The sequence below is a fragment of the Thamnophis sirtalis genome, unplaced genomic scaffold (assembly GCF_051295495.1).
Source record: "Thamnophis sirtalis isolate CommonGarterSnake01/CBP01778 unplaced genomic scaffold, rThaSir2_p1.2 scaffold_3, whole genome shotgun sequence".
Classification (NCBI taxonomy): domain Eukaryota; kingdom Metazoa; phylum Chordata; class Lepidosauria; order Squamata; family Natricidae; genus Thamnophis; species Thamnophis sirtalis.
In genome coordinates this window covers 24,824,013-24,845,185 of record NW_028261383.1, presented here as the reverse complement: position 1 = coordinate 24,845,185, position 21,173 = coordinate 24,824,013, and the positions used below count along the sequence as shown (strand labels likewise).

The 21,173-nt window shown below is 42.3% G+C and overlaps 1 protein-coding gene across 1 annotated transcript in view; it reads left to right on the top strand.

The window, feature by feature from the left end:
- The first annotated feature begins 455 nt into the window (after positions 1–455).
- TNXB (tenascin XB) overlaps positions 456–21,173 on the top strand; it is a 129,603-nt gene continuing 108,885 nt past the window's right edge. The window contains exon 1 of the mRNA XM_087708098.1: positions 456–566. The gene's annotated coding sequence lies outside the window, so the exon portion shown is untranslated. The remainder of the gene's footprint in view (positions 567–21,173) is intronic.

Below are 21,173 nucleotides of genomic sequence, written 5' to 3'. Positions count from 1 at the left end.
TGGAACGGTATAGGGTTTCCTGCTTAAGAAGGGGGTTAGACTAGAAGACCTTCAAGGTCCCTTCCAAGACTGTTACTCTGATCCAAAGTTTTGATAGATATAGGACACCATTCAGAGTCTGGATGCAACCAGTGAAAGAGGATAGAGGAGAACCAAAAGAAAAAGAAAAAGGCCGAGAGTGTTGGAAGAAGAGGCCTTCCCAAGCGTCCTTCTTCCTCGAATGCCAAGATGGTTATCAGCCATTCCCATTTATGATCTCATGGCAATTGTGTCAGACGCTGCTCGATGATTCCAAACCAAGGAGGGAGTGAATGAGTTTTGGGTGTGGGTTTGTATGTGTGCGTTGCACACACACACACACACACTTGTGAGGCACATATGCTTGCTCTCACGCCAGGGCTGCTCTGAGCCAGGAAATCCGATGGCCAGAAGGTTGTCTCCTCCTCTCTCCAGGGCAGAGACGCTGTCAAGAGAGAGAACGGAGGAGTGAAACAGTCGGAGAGGCAGCAGCGAGTGATTAAATGCGGCTATTCTCTGTTCCAGCCTGAGCATCCAACTTTTTTCAAGTAAGTTGGGAAACCTGCAAGGAGTGGATACTGCGGAGGGCAGGGAGGGTGACAGAGGAAATCCCATTTCACTGTAAAGGAGGGAACTTGCAAAGGGTCATTATGGAGATTTTTTATTTTTGGTAAAGCAATGAGTTCCTGGGCACAATGGGACATGGCAACAAAGGAAAAGATACTATAAAGTGTTGATGGGGCAAGATCAAGACCCGGAGGGGGAGATCCAGATGTTTGAGGCACAGATGTTAGCTCTCTTCTTTTCTTTTGTCTAATCAAAGTGACATTTGTGCGAAGAGAGCGAGAGAGAGCGCTAAATTAGGATGATGGATAGAGAAAATGTTTGAATGAGAGGAGGTGAAGAGAGACAGTGAAAATGAGCACAGGGAAAGGAAGTTTGAAGGCTCCCCGAAACAGAATTCAGCCTGGGGTACCCGATCGAGCCCAAAACTAGCCTAAGGAACTGCTAAATTGCAACACATGTTAATCTAGTGAAGATGAGCTTTGAAATGTGAATGGAGAACATTTGATGTACTAAAGCCATCTGCAGTCCCAGCTAAGTGGAACTGGACTGGTCCTATTTGGGAAATGGGGGGACATGGTTGGAGTGTTCCAATATTTGAAGGGCTGCCGCAGAGAGGAGTGGGGGGGGGCATCTATTCTACAAAGCACCTGAAGGCAGGTCGAGAAATAATAAATGGAAACAAATCAAGGAGAGAAGCAGCCTAGAACTAAGGAGAAATTTCCTGACAGTGAGAACAATTAATCAGCGGAATGGCTCACCTCCAGAAGTCGTGGACTCTCCATTAATGGAGGTTTTTAAGAAAAGATTGGACAGCCATTTGTCTGAAATGGCATAGGGTCTCCGGCATGAGCAGGGGGTTGGACTAGAAGACCTCTAAAACCCCTTCCAACTCTGTTATTCTGTCGTTCTGTTATCCTGACTTTCTAGGCACTGTTCTGACGTTAGAACTTCCAGGAGCATCTAATTTGTAGGATGAAGGCAGATCTAATCTCAAAGGTGTTTTTTTTAAAAATGTTCTTTTGATTCAGATTAAGTAGAATAATCTAATTTGTGGGGCAAGAGAGACAGGAAAAAAGAGCAGACACAAAGTGGAAGATATTTTGTAGTAATGAAATGTATTTGTTTATGCGGTAATTGTACTGTATAAATATGAGCAGTTATCAGTTACAAAAATAGCTCAAAATCAGAAGTATGGTAGCATCTTTTCAAATGAACATATTTAATTCAAAGGCATAGGATTTCATGACTTTAGTAAGGAAATGTGCTGTAGCTGGTGGTAGACACTGTCTTTGAATTTTATTCATTTTATTGATAAAATGTATCAATATTTATTGGTCTGAACAATATCAAATCTTTTCTGTGTTATGGCTAAGCCTGGCTTTTCTATAAATATAGATAAAGCAGTAAATTTGCTTGAATGGAGTTAAGTTAGCAGAGTTATAAAAAGGAAAGAGAGGGAATAAAGTGGAATAGAAGGAAGGTCAGTGGCTCAGTGGCTAAGACACTGAGCTTGTCGATCAGAAAATTCGGCAGTTTGGCGGTTCGAATCCCTAGCACCGCATAACGGGGTGAGCTTCTGTTACTTGTCCCAGCTTCTGACAACCTAGCAGTTCAAAAGCATGTAAAAATGCAAGTAGAAAAATAGGAACCATCTTTGGTGGAAAGGTAACAGCATTCTGTGCCCCTTTGGCGTTTAGTCATGCCAGCCACATGACCACGGAGATGTCTTCAGACAGTGCTGGCTCTTTGGCTTTGCAATGGAGATGAGCACCGCACCCTAGAGTTGGGAACGACTAGCACATATGTGCAAGAGGAACCTTACCCTGAGTTTTAAAAAATATTGATAAAAGAATACCAGAAGCTGGAAAGAGAGAAGAGGGAAAACCAATGAAGATAGATAAGTGAATCTGTGTTTTTCAAACATGACAACTTTAAGATATGTGGACTTCAGCCAGAATTCCCCAGTCAGTTCTCACATCCCAGCTGGCTGGCTGGGGAATTCTGGGAGTAGAAGTCTACATATCCTAAAGTTGCAAAATTTGAGAAACATCAAGTTAGGTAGAGCAGCATGTAATAGAGCAGTGAGGAATCCTAGGTGGTCTTTGAGCTTAGTTGTTTTCTTGCCGTTGTCTCATTACCAAACTTGGTTACATCATCAGTGCTACTGACTAAAGGACCAAGGACCCCTCAGATCAACCCTGAGCTACACATATTCTCCTTTATAGATACGGTACTTCCTAAGCCCTTTTCTTCATCAGCCAAAATCACTCATCGAAAAGTCATTGCCTAAATGTCTCTGTTGTGATTGGGCAAAGGATTTGAATGTTGTGACCCAAAGAGAAACTAATCTTACCTCATTTGGGATCATTTACCCTGGTTTGGGAAGCACTGAGGTAGAAGATAGCAGAGGAAAATGACAGGCAACTGTTTAACAGAGCAGAGACGGGAAGAATATGCACAACTCCAAATCCCATCATCCCTGACCACAGGTCAGAGGATCATAAAAAAAAAAATTGAGGAAGAGATAGAGAGCCGCCAGTGAGGAGAAAAAGTGATGAGCGCTAAATAAGATTTGAAAGATATGATATTTTAGAGGCAGAGCTAGGCAGGGGGAGAAAGATTGTAAAATTAATTTTAAAAGGGAGCAGAATAAGTGAGAGTTTCCGCCTGAGGGTGGATCGGCTAATAACGCAAAAAAGATCTTCAAAATCCAGGAAAATGACATATCAGGGAGATGGAGAAGAAATTAATATCTGTATTAATTTGTGGTTTGCAATAAGACTTGACCGGGTCTCACACAGGTGAGTAAACTTCCTCTTAGTAACAATAATAGATCTAGTAGTAATAATCCCCAACTCTTTGTTTTTGAGCTCAGCTCCTGCTGATTGCAAACTTTCCGTAGCAATGACATATTGTAGTTTGCCACTGCTTATACCAGAATGCTTTTTTTGCCTCAGTCTTTGGATTTCCTGGTGGCCCCTCATCCCAGTATTAAACAGGTCTGATCCTCCTGAATTTTTCAAAATCAGTCCACCTAGTTGAATCTCCCATCATTCAGTCAACATGAACATATTGTTTGTCTATGTCCTTTCCCCCCCCTATTTGTATCCCCTATCTCCCCCCCCCCCCTGACTTGGGTTGTGAGCCGCCCTGAGTCCCTTCTGGGAAAAGGGCGGCATAGAAATATAATAAATTCAATTCAATTCAATTCAATGAACTATTGGAAGTGATCTCTGCATTATATGAGAGCTAAGAGTTGGTGTGAAGGGCACTGTGCTTCCTCTGCCAGCACCTGTCGAGTTAAAAAGCATTTTTTTTTTTTTTGTAGTCACTCTTCTAAGTTTAAACTCTTCTAGGCTTTTGCTAGTAATTTTTTGGGATTTAAAGGCTGGGATTTCACTAGTATCTGTCCTTCCTTCATTATTAGGAGGTATTTTGCGTCTAACACAACTCAGCTGGCCAGGGAAATTCTGAGAGTTTAAATCCACACATCTTAAACTTGCTGAGCTTCAGAAACACTGTTCCATGTGTATGTGTGATATCTTTTAACAGATTAACAGAATTAGAAGGGACCTTGTAGGTCATCTAGTCCAACCCCCGCCTAAGCAGGAGACCCTGCACCATTTCTGACAGATGGCAGTCCAGTCACTTTTTGATGAAGCTTCAGTGATGTAGCTCCCACAACTTCTGAAGAAGATTGTTCTCACTGTCAGAAAATTTCTCCTTATTTCTAGGTTGAATCTCTCCTTGGTTAGTTTCCATCCATTATTCCTTGTCTGGCCTTCAGGTGCTTTGGAAAATAAGTTGAACCCCTCCTCTCTGTGGCAGCCCCTCAATTTGGAAAAATGCTGGACCTTCTCTTCACTAGACTAGTTATGCCCATTTCCTGCAACTGTTCATTGTATGTTTTAGCCTCCAGTTTCCTAATCATCTTCGTTGCTCTTCTCTGCACTCTTTCTAGAGTCACAACATCTTTTTTATAGTGTGGTGACCAAAACTGGATGCAGTATTCTAGGTGTGGCCTTACTAAAGTTTTATAGAGTGGTATTAGTACCTCATAGATTGGTATTGGTACCTTACTTATTCTACAATTTAGTCTCAGTGGTTAGAGGTATTTGCAAATGGATGGGGTAGGAGAAGAGGGATTCCTCAGGGAGTAAGTGGTTCAGCTTAACTGTCTGTAAAGGTGTTGCAAAGTTTCCGTGCCTTATTCTCAAATCCATGCCAAATAAACGAATTATTATTAGTTGTCCATCACGATGATTTGTTAAAGGTAAAAGTAAAGGTTCCCCTTGCACATTTGCGCTAGTTGTTCTTGACTCTAGGGGGGGGATGCTCTTCCCCGTTTCAAAGACGAAGAGCCAGTGCTGTCCATAGACGTCTCCGTGATCATGTGGCCGGCACGACTCAACACCAAAGGCGCACGAAACGCTGTTACCCTCCCACCAAAGGTGGTCCCTATTTTTCTACTTGCATTTTTACGTGCTTTCGAACTGCTAGGTTGGCAGAAGCTGGGACAAGTAACGGGAGCTCACTCTGTTACGCAGCACTAGGGATTCGAACCACTGAACTGTCGACCTTTCTGATTGACGAGCTCAGCGTCTTAGCCACTGAGCCACCGTGTCCCTCTTTGATGATTTGTTAGGGTTGCCCCATTCTGGATAGCCCCATGCAGGACCTCTATGTTCAAAGGCAGTAAACATACTTTGCAAATACCATATAGACTTTGAGTCCAGACTGGAAGAGGTCCTCAAGAAATTTGGGCAGGTGGGCAGGTCAATAGGGTACCAAGAGAAGAAAGTCTGTATTAACTTTCAGGGTTGAATTTAGAAATCTTTGGTGCTCTCTGAGCTTGGTTGTTTTCGTGCAGATGTTTCATTACCTTTCAAGGTCACATCTTCAGGGCAAAGGAGGATGGGGTTTGCTCTGAAGCAATGAAGATGTCACTGAATTGGGTAATGAAACATCTGCATCAGTGGTGGGATTCAAATAATTTAACAACTGGTTCTCTGCCCTAATGATCAGCTGGGTAGGCGGGGCTCAGTGGCTCATGTGACCGTGTGGGAGTGGCCAACTCAACATCACTCATGTCGATGGGCGCTTCGCCTTAGCTGTTGCAATGTAATGAGGGTTAACCGGAGAGGCAGTTTCTGTAATCAGGGCAATAAACATTAGGCTAGAAACAACACCCAGAATGTTTCCTTCCTGCATCCTTACAGGATTAGCCGTGTAAAGTGGGAAAAACCAAAATGAGATTTCTTCCAACAACCGGTTCTCTGAACTACTTAGAAAGTTAACAACCGATTCTCCCGAATAGGTGCGAACTGGCTGAATCCCACCACTGATCTGGATGAAAAGAACTAAGCTCAGAGAGCACCAAAGACTCCACAGATCAGTAGGGCTAACAACAGATGAAGCTTCTTGGATGAGAAGCGAAACATTTTCTTCCTCCTCCTCAAGGAATAAAACAGTCCAGTTGCCTTTTGAAAAAGCACCTTTGAGACAACTATGACCTGGATGACTGTGAATCTCCACAGATACCTCAGAATAATCCATATTATCCCCTTTCTATTTATTTATTTATTTATATAATTTATACCTCAGAAGAAACCATATTACCCCCTTTCTATTTATTTATTTATTTATTTATTTATTTATTTATTTATTTATTTATTTATTTATTTATATAATTTATACCTCAGAAGAATCCATATTACCCCCTTTCTATTTATTTATTTATTTATTTATTTATTTATTTATTTATTTATTTATTTATTTATATGATTTATACCTCAGAAGAATCCATATTATCCCCTATCTATCTATCTATCTATCTATTCTATCTATCTATCTATCTATCTATCTATCTATCTATCTATCTATCTATCTATCATCTATCTATCTATCTATCTATCTATCTATCTATCTATCTATCATCTATCTATTTATATAATTTATACCTCAGGAGAATCCATATTATTCCCTTTCTATTTATTTATTTGTTTGTTTGTTTGTTTGTTTATATAATTTATACCTCAGAAGAATCCATATTATCCCCTTTCTATTTATTTATTTATTTATTTATTTATTTATTTATTTATTTATTTATTTATTTATTTATATATATAATTTATACCTCAGAAGAATCCATATTATCCCCTTTCTATTTATTTATTTGTTTGTTTGTTTGTTTATATAATTTATACCTCAGAAGAATCCATATTATCCCCTTTCTATCTATCTGTCTGCCTGTCTATCTGTCTGTCTGTCTGTCTGTCTATCTATCTATCTATCTATCTATCTATCTATCATCTATTTATTTATTTATTTATTTATTTATATAATTTATACCTCAGAAGAATCCATATTATTCCCTTTCTATTTATTTATTTGTTTGTTTGTTTGTTTATATAATTTATACCTCAGAAGAATCCATATTATCCCCTTTCTATTTATTTATTTATTTATTTGTTTGTTTGTTTGTTTAATTTATAGGCAGCCCAATCCCGAAGGACTCCTAGGTATATATTCCTTAGTCCTCCACAGGTCAACCAAATTGAGACCAAGGCACTAAGCCAATTTTTAGCTGTTAGTCCCAAAGGTGTTTTTTTCAAGAGGCAACTGGTGTTTCTGGTTTTTCTTTGAAGACATTTCACTTCTCATCCTAGAAGCTTCTTCAGCTCTGGATTCTTCTTCATGGATGAGAATCAAAACACCTTCAAAGAAAAAAACCAGAAATTCCAGTTGCCTCTTGAAAAAAAGCACCTTTGGGACAACCATGACCTGGATGACTGAGAATCTCCATAGTCTTCCAGCTGGAAAGGCAATTCAGTGCCACAAAGAGACAGCTTCCCACTTCTTTGCTACCACCTAGTGGTCTTCTGGAGTTTTGCATCCCAGCTATGATAACGCAGCCACAATATTTAGATGACTTAAAACTCTCCGTTTTTTTTTCTTGAGCTGACCTGTTGAAAGGTTATTTGAAATTCCTCCCCATTAACAATATTTAGCCCACCAGGATGAGAAGGCATGTTGCAGGTCCTATCCATTAGGGAAGGTCACCTGGCAAGACCAAGAAAAGGGGCCTTCTCGGTGTTGGCTCCTTCCCTATGTAATAACATTCCTGTAGAGATAAGACTGCCCTCCTCCACACACACACCTTGTTACTTTTCTGGAAGACTCTGAAGATATGGCTTTGTCAACTGGCCTGGGGATTACAGGTTGATATAGAGCTAATAAAGTGGCTAGTGTGATTGTATCTGTTGCCCCCATAGGGTTATGGTGAGTAGTGACGTTTTATGGATTTTATATTGTGGATTTTTAAAGCTATATACCACTGGAGTCACTGTATGTGAGTTGGGAGGCCATGACAGATGATGAGATAGATAGATAGATAGATAGATAGATAGATAGATAGATAGATAGATAGATAGATAGATAGATAGCAGTGGTGGGTTGCTTATCCCGTTCCAACCGTTTCGGTTGGAACGGGGCCAGCGGCGTCCTTGTGCACGTGCATAGTTCACGCATGCATCTTAGCGCCTGCGCGATGCTCCAGCTGCTCGCAGAGAATCACGCAGGCGCTGTATGTGCCATGCACCTGCGTGGAAGCGCAGAAGCCTTCAAAGACCGGTAAGGAGTGCAGGCGGGCGGGTGGGCCCTTCGCCGCTCCCGGAAGTTACTTACTTCCGGGTTCGCCGACCAACCAGTTCGCAGGGACCGCCGCGAACCGGTTGAAACCCACCCCTGATAGATAGATAGATGGATGGATGGATGGATGGATGATAGATAGGTGACAGACAGACAGACAAGAGCAAGGAGGAGGGGGAGAGAGGGAGGGAGGGAGGGTGGGAGGGAGGGAGAGAGAGAGAGATGGATAGATTTTAATTGCAGTAATAAAAACTAATACAAACGAAGCTGGCTGGGGAATTCTGTGAGATGCCCACCAATCTCAAAGTTGATAATGTTGATAATGAGAAACCCAGCTCCAGAGTATTCCTTTAAAAATGCTTTTAAAAATGTATATCATGAGTGTGTGCACAAGGGGGCAGATCACCCTTGAAAGCAATTCTGGCTAAATTCATTTGGCCAAATAATGAGACTACAGCTTACAGATGCAATCCTATTCATTTATTCTCTCTCTCTCTCTCTCTCTCTCTCTCTCTCACACACACACACACACACACACACACACACAGAGAGAGAGAGAGAGAGAGAGAGAGAGAGAGAGAGAGAGAGAGAGAGAGAGAGAGAGAGAGAGAGAGACAACAAATACACAATGGAAGGATTTGAACTCGGAAGTGAGGTTTAGCCAGCTAGGTTTCTGATAATAGAGGAAAACGTGCTGGGTGGATCTGCATGGTTTGAATGGGATCAGCCTTCAGGTTATTTGGCACTGATCACCAACATTTCCCAATTGAAATATCAAAACTTTCCTTGCTAAGACCTTGCTCGTAACCACACCCCTTGCTATGAACATTCCTCTTTCAATCTCTGCATAGAGAGGCTAGTAAACTAATAAATCAAATCAAATCAAGAGCAAGTTTGTTCTGATATTTAAAGCACTAGGCTAGAAAGTGGGAGACTGTGAGCGCTAGGCATGTTTGCTTCCTTGAGTTATTTATAAGATTAATAAAAGTGGAATATTAATAAATAAATAAACCCAATCTTTATTAAAGTCATAGGCCAGAGCAGCATGGCGGCCGAGAGGTGGAGCTGTCACCTCACAATCAAGAGACTGTGAGTTTTATCTTACGATAGTGGCAGATATTTCTCTCTCCGGGCGCCATGAGTAATTGCTGTGAATTCTGGGTTGGCATCAGAAAGGGCATCAGGCCAGTAAATGCTCAGCTCCATTCAGTCGCCTAATACAAGGGATTACAGGGTCATTAAATGAAAAAAAAAATAGTCATAGGCCAGCATTTTTAGTAGTGCTGGCTTTTTGAGGAGAGGAAATAACTTGATGGGTGCTCCCTGTCAGTCTTAAAGCTTATTTCTTTAGTCTTAACCTGGTCAGCGAAGATGTTTGCGGTGTTGGGTTTCATGAGACAAAGAGAGATGTGAAATTGGAAGACAGGAGGAAATTAGCAGATGGGTAAATTTTGAGTTGATATGATATTGCACTTGTATGTATGTATGTATGTATGTATGTATGTATGTATGTATGTACGTACGTATGATCTATCTATATTTATCTATCTATCTATCTATCTATCTATCTATCTATCTATCTATCTATCTATCTATCTATCTATCATCTATCTTACAATACAATACAATAGCAGAGTTGGAAGGGACCTTGGAGGTTGTCTAGTCTAACCCCCTGGCCAGGCAGGAAACCCTACATACACCATTTCAGACAGATGGCTATCCAACATCTTCTTAAAGACTTCCAGTGTTGGGGCATTCACAACTTCTGGAGGCAACTTCTGTTCCACTGATTAATTGTTCTAACGGTCAGGAAATTTCTCCTCAGTTCTAAGTTGCTTCTCTCCTTGATTAGTTTCCACCCATTGCTTCTTGTTCTACCCTCAGATGCCTTGGAGAACAGTTTGACTCCCTCTTCTTTGTGGCAACCCCTGAGATATTGGAAGACTGCTATCATGTCTCCCCTAGTCCTCCTTTCTATTAAACTAGACATACCCAGTTCCTGCAACCGTTCTTCATATGATCTGTCTGTCTGTCTGTCTGTCTGTCTGTCTGTCTGTCTGTCTGTCTGTCTGTCTGTCTATCTATCTATCTATCTATCTATCTATCTATCTATCTATCTATCTATCTATCTATCTATCTATCTATCATCTATCTATCTATCTATCTATCTATCTATTATCTATCTATCTATTATCTATCTATCTATCTATCTATCTATCTATCTATTATCTATCTATCTATCTATCTATCTATCTATCTATCTATCTATCTATCTATCTATCTATCTATCTATCTATCTATCTATCTCTACACTGCCCAGAAACTTGATGCTGCTAACTGCCTCCACAGGTGAATCGTTAATACGTAGAAAGAGCAGTCTGTAGCTCTGTATATTGAAGACTGTTGCTGTGTATATTTTATTCCTAAGGAACGGAGCCACTTGGAGATTGCTGGAAAAGTGGTCCAGGAATTCCAGCTCTAACCAATACTGGATGACTACTTTAGTTTGATTTGATTTAGCTTATTTGATTGGATACGGTCACCCTCTCTAGACAGCCCTGCTTCAACAGCGTCGGCTGGGGCGAGTCCGTCTCAGGTCTGGCCTTTTGAATGGGAGCCAGAAAGACAGGAAGGGGGCCTGGGGGAGGGAAAGTCTGTTGGAGGAGAAAGGGGTGAGACAGAAACCTTGTTTGTATGTGCAGGTAGGTGCGGGGCATCGGCCAGGCCTCTCAGCTTTCTACGGAAATGGCACTGAAATAGACATTCTCTGTATAACTTGCTGTGCTTGGGACTTGCTCAGCAGGCAAAGGAGCAGCCTTGGGGGATGGCTAGGATTGGAGAGAAGGAGCTTTCTCATAATCAGCAGCGAGGGAAAGAAGCTTCTTTTGAATGAGAACTAAGCAGCTTTGGTGGAGACTGTTTGGCTGGTGGTGAGGACAGCAGGCTAGAAACCAAGTGACTGTGAAGTCTAGTACCATCTTAGGCATGAAAACTGGCTGGGTGACTTTAGGCCAATCCTTCTCCTTCAGCCCAGCACACTTCATTGGGTTATCATTGGGGGGAACATAAGAAGCGTGACCCGTCAAAAGCGCGGACGGCAAAAGCGCGATCGACAAAATCGCGCCTTTGACGTCATCACAGCGCGACGAAAAAGATCGAAAAATGCAAATAAAAATTAATAAAAATTAAATTAAAGCAAGCCGATTCACATAAAGGTAAGGGTTAGGGTTAGGGTTAGGGTTAGGGTTAGGGTTAGGTTAAGGGTTAGGGTTAGCTTTAGAGCGTTAGCGTTAGCGTTAGGGTTAGGATAAGGGTTAGCGTTAGGTTTTTCGTTACTTTAACGGTTAGGTTTTGGGTTAGGTTTAGGGTTAGGTTAAGAGTTAGGTTTAGGGTTAGGTTTAGGGTTAGGTTTGGGGGGCTTAGGGTAAGGTTTTCGCTTTATTTTTACAATTTTTCGATCTTTTTCGTCGCGCTGTGATGACGTCACAGCGCGCTTTTGTCGAGCGCGATTTTGTCCTACGCGCTTTTGTGGTGGAACCCATAAGAAGGAGTACTATGTAGAACCATTGGGAAACCATAGCCGGTCACAAGCCCGGATAAATGGGGAGTGTTGGTTCCCGTGGCGACGGAACCGTGAAACAAGCTGAGAACCCAATGGCAGGACAACACACAGATAAACAACTCTGTAATCCGTGACGTTCTGCCTTTGGCCTTCACAATGCAATGGTCACTGCCTTGTGGACGTTGACATTTACGAAGATTAAGTCCAAGTAAGTCCATTGAGTTCCTAATAAAGTATTAAAGGCTGGATAAACATTTAACAAGCACACAAACACTGCATGGGTTTTTCTCCAAAGCCACATTTATACGTACTCAAGAAGTGAAATAACAGTAGTAACTTCTTATCATATAGAGTAGATGTCTTTAGCCTTGTGGCTCAATGGCTAAGACGCTGAGCTGGTTGATCAGAAAGGTCGGCAGTTCAGCGGTTCGAATCCCTAGCGCCACATAACGGAGTGAGCTCCCGTTACTTGTCCCAGCTTCTGCCAACCTAGCAGTTTGAAAGCACGTAAAAAATGCAAGTAGAAAAATAGGGACCACCTTTGGTGGGAAGGTAACAGCGTTCCATGAGCCTTCCGTGTTTAGTCATGCCGACCATGTTTCTAAGAGTTGGAATCTAAAGCAGTTAAATGTGGTAAAATGAGAACCCAGATTTTGGGGGGCAAAATGCTGATATTGTGAACCACTCAAAAAGTGCCATAAATTACTATGGGGCAGTATACAGGCAGTCCTCAACTTACGACCACAACTGAGCCCAGAATTCATATTGATACTAAGTGTTGTGGACCACCAGCGGACAGCAGAATTGGCAGCAGATTCGGACAGTGAGGCGGTTGGGGAGGAACATGGGCCAGTCCTGGAGTCTGGGAAAGGCTCTGATGAGGGCGCTGTGTCAGAGGCAGAGAGGGGGCCAGAGCCGTATGCCGGTTATCAGCTGCCTTCAGAGTCAGACATCAGTGAGGCAGACAAACAACTGGAGCCTGTTCCCAGTGTCCGTATGCGCAGAGTTGCCAGCCAAAAAGTACAGCTAAAAAACAGGGATAAGGCAGTGATGGGTTGCTAATTAGTTTACTACCGGTTTGCTCATGCTTGTGCGCATGCGCAGAAACGTCCAGGAGGGTGGGCGGAGCCTGCCGCCACTGCCACTACCAGTTCAACCGAACCGGACCGAACTGGGAGCAACCCACCTCTGGAGTAAAGCCACATGTGAACAATGAATGGCCCCTCCCAGAGGAAATAAATGAGGAGCGAAAGGGGAGTGGAGTTTGCAGGAGACAATTAGTTCACTTAATTGGCTCATGACTCTCCGAGACTCCTTGCCAAGTTTTGCAGATATCAGCCTGGCCAGATAAAGTCTGTGACTGCAAATCCTCCCTTGAAAGACTTTGCTGTTTTTGAGTGAGCAGAATTCACAGTAAATTAATAAAAGGGTTTTTTGTTGGGACCAGGAGTTTGCTTCATGCTCTTGGGAAGCCTCGGTCAGACACTAAGTGAGAAATTAGTTAAGTTTATTTTGTCCCATTTTACCACTTTTCTTGCCCCATTTGTTGAGTGACATCACTGCAGTTGTTAAATTAGTAACACAGTTGTTAAGTGAATCTAGCTTCCCCATTGATTTCGCTTGTGGGGAAGTCGCAAAAGGTGATCTCGTGACTCCGGGACGCTGCAACCGTCATAAATCAGTTGTCATGCATCTGAATGTAAAATCGTGTGACCATGGGGATGCTGCAATGGTCGTAAGTGTGGGGAAATGGTCATAAGTCATTTTTTTCCAGTGCCGTTGTAACTTCGAACTGTCACTAAATGTATTGTTGTAAGTTGAGGAATGCCCGTATACGTTTAAGAGCTATTGCTATTCAGAGGGCACAAAGTTGCCTATCCCTGCTATAGATACTTAAAGTTGGTGGGGATGGATTCTGCCAATGCTATTTATCTCTCCTAACACAATTTTTCCACATCCACATATTTCTTCTCTGAGCCTTTTAAAAAGTCATCTGTCGCAATGACTTTCTGAGCAAATTCCATGCATTAATTTGACATTGGCTCAGTAAATAGTTTACTTTTTTGTCTGTGCAGACTATCATCCCCATCAGTTATGGATAACGAGCCAAGTTTTAATGTTACGCATGACAAAAGATAGATTTTCCCTTTCTTCCACGCTCTTCATAACTCCCCCAAAGCCCAGATCACATCATCCTCTGGTAATGCTGAAAAACAGCAACGATCTTTACAAAGAACGGAATGCACATATTTCATCATTAGAATGAAAGTTGTAATATAAATACAGCTTGTGTGATTTAAAAAAAAAAAAGCTATTTCATGGGCCATCAAAAAAATATCTGTGGCCTTGATAAGTTGGTGATGTGGGGTTTGAAAGATTTAATTTTTCTCAACTCAATGCAGTCCTGGTCAATTTCACTAGGTTATTCCTAATGTTATGAGAAGAGGAAGAAAAAAAAATTATATAGACAAATCCGGATGATTTGTACAATCACATTAATCAGTTTAAGATGCGGTTTTGGAAAATGTTAGCCACACAGGAAGAATTTCCCCCAAGTATGTAATTTTGTGGGTCTAAATTCTCCGCCCCCCTCCACTCCAGTGATCACACATAAACTATTAACATGGGCACACATGTTTCTGGTAAAAGTCGCAACCCCCAGGGAAAAGAGCCTGTGAGGCAGGACTAAAGACAGACATGGTATTCAGCAGATTCTGACCAGTTCTGGAGAACCGGTAGCGGAAATTTTGAGTAGTTCAGGGAACTGGTAAATACCACCTCTGACTGGCCCAGCCTCATCTATTCTCTGCCTCCCGAGTTCCAGCTGATCGGGAGCGTGACCCGACAAATGCGCGCTAGACAAATGCACACCGACAAAACCGCGCCGACAAAACCGCGCCGACAAAACCGCGCTGACAAAAGCACAATTATGGTTATGGTTAGGGTTAGGGTTAGGGTTATAACGTTGTTTTTGCATCCCACTACGTTGTTTGTTGATGGCGCGTTTTTGTTGGCGCACTTTTGTCTAGGGAGCATTTGTCGGTGAACCGATCGGGAGGGAATGAGGATTTTGCAGTATCCTTTCCCCTGGAGTGGGAGGGAATGGGGATTTTAAAGTATCCTTCCCCTGCCATGCCCACCAAGCCACGCCCAGAGAATCAGTAGTAAACATTTTTGAATCCCACCACTGACGAAAGCAGATATCAGAGACAATTCAAAACATTTTTATTTCTGTTTATTTATTTTTATTTATTTATTTGTAAAATTCATTAGCCAAATATTTGGCTAATATTCCAAATATTCTAAATTTGTTACATAAATCTATGTGCGTTAGCTGTCTTGAGCTACCATACTTATAAAGCAATATTATTTATTTATTTATTTATTTATTAGAATTTTATCCTGCCTTTATAAGTAACTCTTTCCTCCTATTTTCTCCACCATAAGCAACCTGTGAGGTGGGTTGTGCTGAGAGAAAGCGACTGGCCCAAATTTACCCAGCCAGCTTTCATGTCTAAGGCAGGGTGAGAACTCACAGGTATCTGGTTTCTAGCCCAGCACCTTAACCTTTAGACCAAACTGGCTCTCTTATTTAAATTATAAATAATTTACATTAAAATAAATAAATAAACGTTTTGCTGCCTTGAGGTATTTATAAAGTAACAAAGATGGGGTAAAAGAAATCTAATACATTTTAAAAATTCCTACTTCTCACCCAAAATAGGGGATCGAGTGCAGTGGTGAGATTCAATTTTTTCTGCTACCGGTTCGGGCGTGGCATGGCTAGGTGGGCGTGGCATGGTGGGCGTGGCAGGAAAAGGATACTGTAAAATCTCCATTCCCTCACGATCGGGAGGCAGAGAATAGATGGGGGCGGGGCCAGTCAGAGGTGGTATTTACCAGTTCTCCGAACTACTCAAAATTTCCACTACCGGTTCTCCAGAACTGGTCAGAAGCTGCTGAATACTATCTCTGATCTAATGCCATCTGAGAGTTTTCAGTACTTTCAAGTTTCTCCACAGACCTCCACTAACTACTAGGCCATTTAATTTAATGGAGAAATGGGGGTGGAGGGGGGAAAGTACTGAATAAACAAGCCTCGGTTATGCTATATTTTATGAGCTTGAACCCATTTATAAATGTATAAAGCTATCCTTGCTAAGGAAAGCTGAGGTCTTTAAAGAGAAAGCTGTAAAGGTGGCTCATTTTCCTCATCCTTTTGGGAGGAATGTCTTAAATACTGCTTGAAACTGAGAGACAGACAGGGAGATATCTGGCTGGAATCCAGATTGAAGCTGGGTTTTCTCTGATCTGAAGAGCCGCATTAGCGTTGGCTGTTTATAAGCTCTTAATCAAGAGAGCTCTGTTTCCTGAGTCAAAGAACTGCTTACAGCCGAATTAAGATGGACGGGCTGTTTAATTTGGATCTGGGACCTATCCTTTTGCGCATTTTGCTTGGATAAACACAAGGTTTTGTTTTGCTTCCAAGTGGGGTGTGGTAGGGCAGGAAGCCCAAGGCAAAAAACGGGGTACTGACAGCGTTGCTGAAAGATTGTAAGATGCAGGCCAGCTACCGCCCGATGTGCGTAAATATGGAGGCAGCATTAATCACAACATTCTGGCCACCATCATGACATTGTCGATCATATTCTGCTAAACAGTCCTGGTCAAAGAATTGGGACCTGCTTTGTTTGGGGTATTTTTTTTTAATTGTGCATTCTTCAAGTTACATTTCAAATATGTGCTTCTTGAATCTCAGGATTGCTAAAACACAGGTAGCCCTGGACTTTCAACAGTTCATTTAGTGACTGACACTGGAAAAAAAATAACCCTGAAAAAAGTGAAACACTGAAAAAAGTGACTTATGAATGTTTTTCACACTTACAACCATTGCAGCCTTTTACTACATGTCATGTGGTCAAAACTCAGATGCTTGGCAACTGGTTCATACTTATGACCGTTGCTTTGTCCCAAGGTCATGTGATCTCATTTTGAGCCCTTCTGACAAGCAAAGTCAATGGGAAAGCCAGATTCACTTAACAACCCTGTTATGAATTTAATAGCTGCAGTGATGCCAGGGGTGAAATGCGACCAGTTCGGACTGGTTCATCTGAATCAATAGTAAAAAAAATATGCTACCGGTTCGGGCGAAACGGTATTTCCGACGATCAGCTGTGACGCGCAATTTATATTAGTTAGAATCGTTGGATTTCCTGCTTTCTAGCTAATCTAAATCGTGTGGCACAGTGGATTCCCCCCCCCCCGCTGTTCTACTAATATTTGCAGACTTGGCTGGCTTCAAAATGTTCCTTTTTTAGCACTGCATGGGCATGCCTCAGGCACGCATGCATGCACAAAGCGGGTGCTCGGTAGCAAACTCACCCGAACCAGTAGCAGGCTTCAGAGGATTTCGCCACTGAGCGATTCACTTAAAAACTGTGGCAAGAAAGATTGCAAAATGGGGCAAAACTCACTCAACAATTGTTTCACTTAGTAACAGAAATTTTGGGGTTAATTGTGGTCGTAAGTGGAGGACTACCTATAAGTGCCTTGAAAAGTTACCCATGGCTCTTCTAGAGCTACTAGCTACAGAATGAAAGGCCTATATCTAGTGGAAGTATTAACTTTGGGCAGGAGAGAGGTATTAACTTTGGGGAGAGAAATACAAACAAGTGTTAGAGTAGAGTAGATGATGGAAGATGAGGTACATGATAGAACAGGTCCACCAATCCCAGACTAACAGAAAGATGGATAGTTACAACTTTGGGAACCTTGAATCTCAATTGACATTCTCACAAAAGTGCGAACTGCAAGTCCCTTCAGAGGTCCTCTAGCCTAGTCACACGCACATGCACGGGGGGGCAGGTGTGGGGTGCGGTGAGGTGTCGTGTGCGCATTGCATTATAAGTGTGGGTGCGTTGTTGCGCTTTCAGCCCATGACGACAAAAAGGGTTAGCCATCATCACTGACACATAGCTTCCAAGGGCCAGCTGCTGCCAGGGAGAAGCTGGTAGTCAAGGGAAAATGTGAATGGAAAGTTTCTGGAAGGATCTGGAAGGCACGCCTGAGAGCCCCAGCAGCACATCCTGCACTGATGCAGAACCTTAACATCCTGTCCACCTCTGTTGGCTTCTCCTGTTTATTTTTGTGAGGAAGATGTTAGAAATTGAAGCCAGCTCAGGCCGGCTTCCATAGACGATAGTCTCCTCCTCCACCAGAGCATTTTTAATTCCCTACCACATGAAAGCCAGATGGGCCTCCCATCATAATCCAATGGCCAGTTTTGGTTTTTTTTGTCAACACTTTTGTCTACAAACTGGGAACAATCTGAGATCTGTGCGCAACGGAGCAGCAATTCATGGATCAAAGAATTGGAAGGCATCCCACATGGAGGACAGGCCTCTTGATTTCAGGGAACTTACTAAATAAAAAGGGATGCTCAGTGGCTCAGTAGCTTAGACGCTGAGAGACATTCTCGGTGTAACTTGTTGTGCTTGGGACTTGCTCAGCAGGCAAAGGAATGGAAGGATGGCTAGGATTGGAGAGAAGGAGCTTTCTCAATATCAGCAGCGAGGGAAAGAAGCTTCTTTTGAATAAGAAGAACTAAGCAGTTTTGGTGGAGCCCGTTTGGCTGGTGGTGAAGGCAGCGGGCTAGAAACGAGGTGACTGTGACTGTTTTCACCTTTGGCGTGAAAACTGGCTGGGTGAATTTGGGCCAATCCCTCTCCTTCAGTCCAGCACACTTCATTGGGTTATCATTGTGTGGGAACATAGGAGTAAGAAGGAGTACTATGTAGAATCATTGAGTTCCTAATAAAGTAATAAAGGCTGGATAAACATCTAATAAGCACACAAACACTGCATGGGTTTTTCTCCAAAGCCACATTTATATGTACTCAAGAAGTGAAATAATAGTAGCAACTTCTTATCATATAGAGTAGATGTCTTTAGCCTTGTGGTTCAGTGGCTACGACGCTGAGCTTGTCAATCAGAAAGGTCAGCAGTTTGAATCCCTAGCGCTGCATAACGGAGCGAGCTCCCGTTACTTGTCCCAGCTTCTGCCAACCTAGCAGTTTGAAAGCACGTAAAAAATGCAAGTAGAAAAATAGGATCTACCTTTGATGCAGTGGTGGGTTTCAAATTTTTTTTGAACCTACTCTGTGGGTGTGGTCTCCTTTTTGGGAGTGGCTTGCCGGCCATGTGACCTGGTGGGAGTGGCTTGCCAGCCATGTGTTTTCTTTCTTTCTTTCTTTCTTTCTTTCCTTTCTTTCTTTCTTTCTTTCTTTCTTTCTTTCTTTCCTTTCTCTCTCTCTCTCTCTCCTTCCTTTTGTCTCTCTGTCCCTTTTTCCTTTTTTTCTTTCATCTCTCTCTCACTTTTTCTTTCTTTTTTCTTTTTTCTTTATTTCTTTCTTCCTTTCTTTCTCTTTCTCTCTCTGTGTGGGTCTGTTTGTCTCTCTGTGTGTGTCTGTGTGTCTGTGTCTGTGTCTGTCTGTGTCTGTCTGTCTGTCTGTCTGTCAGTGGTGGGTTTCAAAAATTTTTGGAACCTCTTCTGTAGGTGTGGCCTGCTTTCCGGGTCCACTGGTGGAACCTCTTCTAACCGGTTCGGTAGATTTGAGGAACCGGTTCTACCAAACTGGTGCGAACTGGTAGGAACCTACCTCTGCTTTGATGGGAAGGTAACAGTGTTCCATGCACCTTCGGCATTTAGTCATGCCGGCCACATGACCATGGAGACGTCTTCGGGCAGTGCTGGCTCTTTGGCTTTGAAATGGAGATGAGCATCAGCCCCTAGAGTTAGGAATGACTAGCACATATGTGCAAGGGAAACCTTCACCTTTACTAAATAAAATAAAATAAAGAAATGAAATAATAAAAAATAAAATAAAGAAATGAAATAATAAAATAAAATACTAAGTTCTGTTGTTCTTACCACCACGCAGTGCATCCCTTAAAAGATAAGATTAAAACCAAAGGCTTACAAAGTATACATTCTAAACCTCTGGTTTTAATCTTCACTTCTATTCCTTGGGGTAAAGACATACATAATGCATTTAAGTGAGGTCAGTGTGGATTTAAAAAAAAGTAAATTCAGACCAATTGCAAAGCCCTGGGGGACACCCAATCACTTTCCCAGCACTTAAAGTGTGACATATGTCTTCCCTGCTGATAATTTAATCACGGCTGCATCATGTATCTGGAAACAACACAGGCATTTAACAAAGCTGTGCGACTAACCAGAAATATTTTTCCCTGCTGCTCTGCAAAGCTTCAACCCATAAACATCTGCATGAGAGATTGCTGAGAAAGCCACAGGAACGAGACCAATAAAATAGATTTAAAGCTGTCCGTTCCCCTGCAACATGCAGTCAGAAAAGGAAACAGGCTCTCCAACAAGAAAAATAAGAAGGGGAAAAATTAGGGAGAACATAGGGGTTTTTTCTTTTTGCAAATCAGAAAGCTGGGGACCCAAGCTTTGTCCAGACTATTTCATTCTGTTAGAAGAAATATCCATCTGGGTTCAGTTCCAAGCTGGGAGAAAGACACTGGAAAACATGGAAAGATGGTTTAATGGTGAAGCAGAACCACCAGGCACATGGTTCTCTGGTGCAGCTGACCACATGGCATTGAGAGTGAGGGCTTTGAACTTGAGATTCCTGTTCCTGTGTAAGAACATGTATTCTATTGGCTCTTGTCAGACTCCCATGGGGCTCTGCAGAGGTCATAGCTGGCTCTGCAGGTTGTCTGGGAAGTTGGTTGAAGGGGCTTGTTGGGCAATTCCTATTGTAAAGGTAAAGGTTCCCTTCGCACATATGTGCTAGTCGTTCCTGACTCTAGGGGGCGGTGCTCATCTCCATTTCAAAGCCAAAGAGCCAGCGCTGTCCGAAGACATCTCTGCATCATGTGTTCGGCATGACTAAACACTGAAGGCACACGGAACATTGGTAATAGTGGTCCCTGTTAGGTAAGCTCTCCGTTGGGAGAGCGAGTGCATTCAGAGAAGCGTTGTGAGAGTTGTGTTGGAGAACACACAAACCAGCATACAGAGACACTGCAATTTAAATAGGCTTTTACTTTTGTGGAAATAGAGGTATCAGAGTCCATCAAACAGTCTAAGTCATACACGGATAAGACAGTCAGTCATCAATGTCTTTCAGTTAAGGGATAATCCAAATAACATAGTCCATAATCATACAAACAGTCTGGTACTCAAAATTTGCTAGCAGTTGCAAAATTTACAATAGCTCACGGCACTTTCTAACAGCCAGCTTCCAAAACACTCAGATCAGATCAGCCCAGCATCTAACAAACAGAGAGCTAACAGTCATTCTGGCTCCCTCTTATGGCCAATTGAGGAAAACAGCAACCAATCACATTT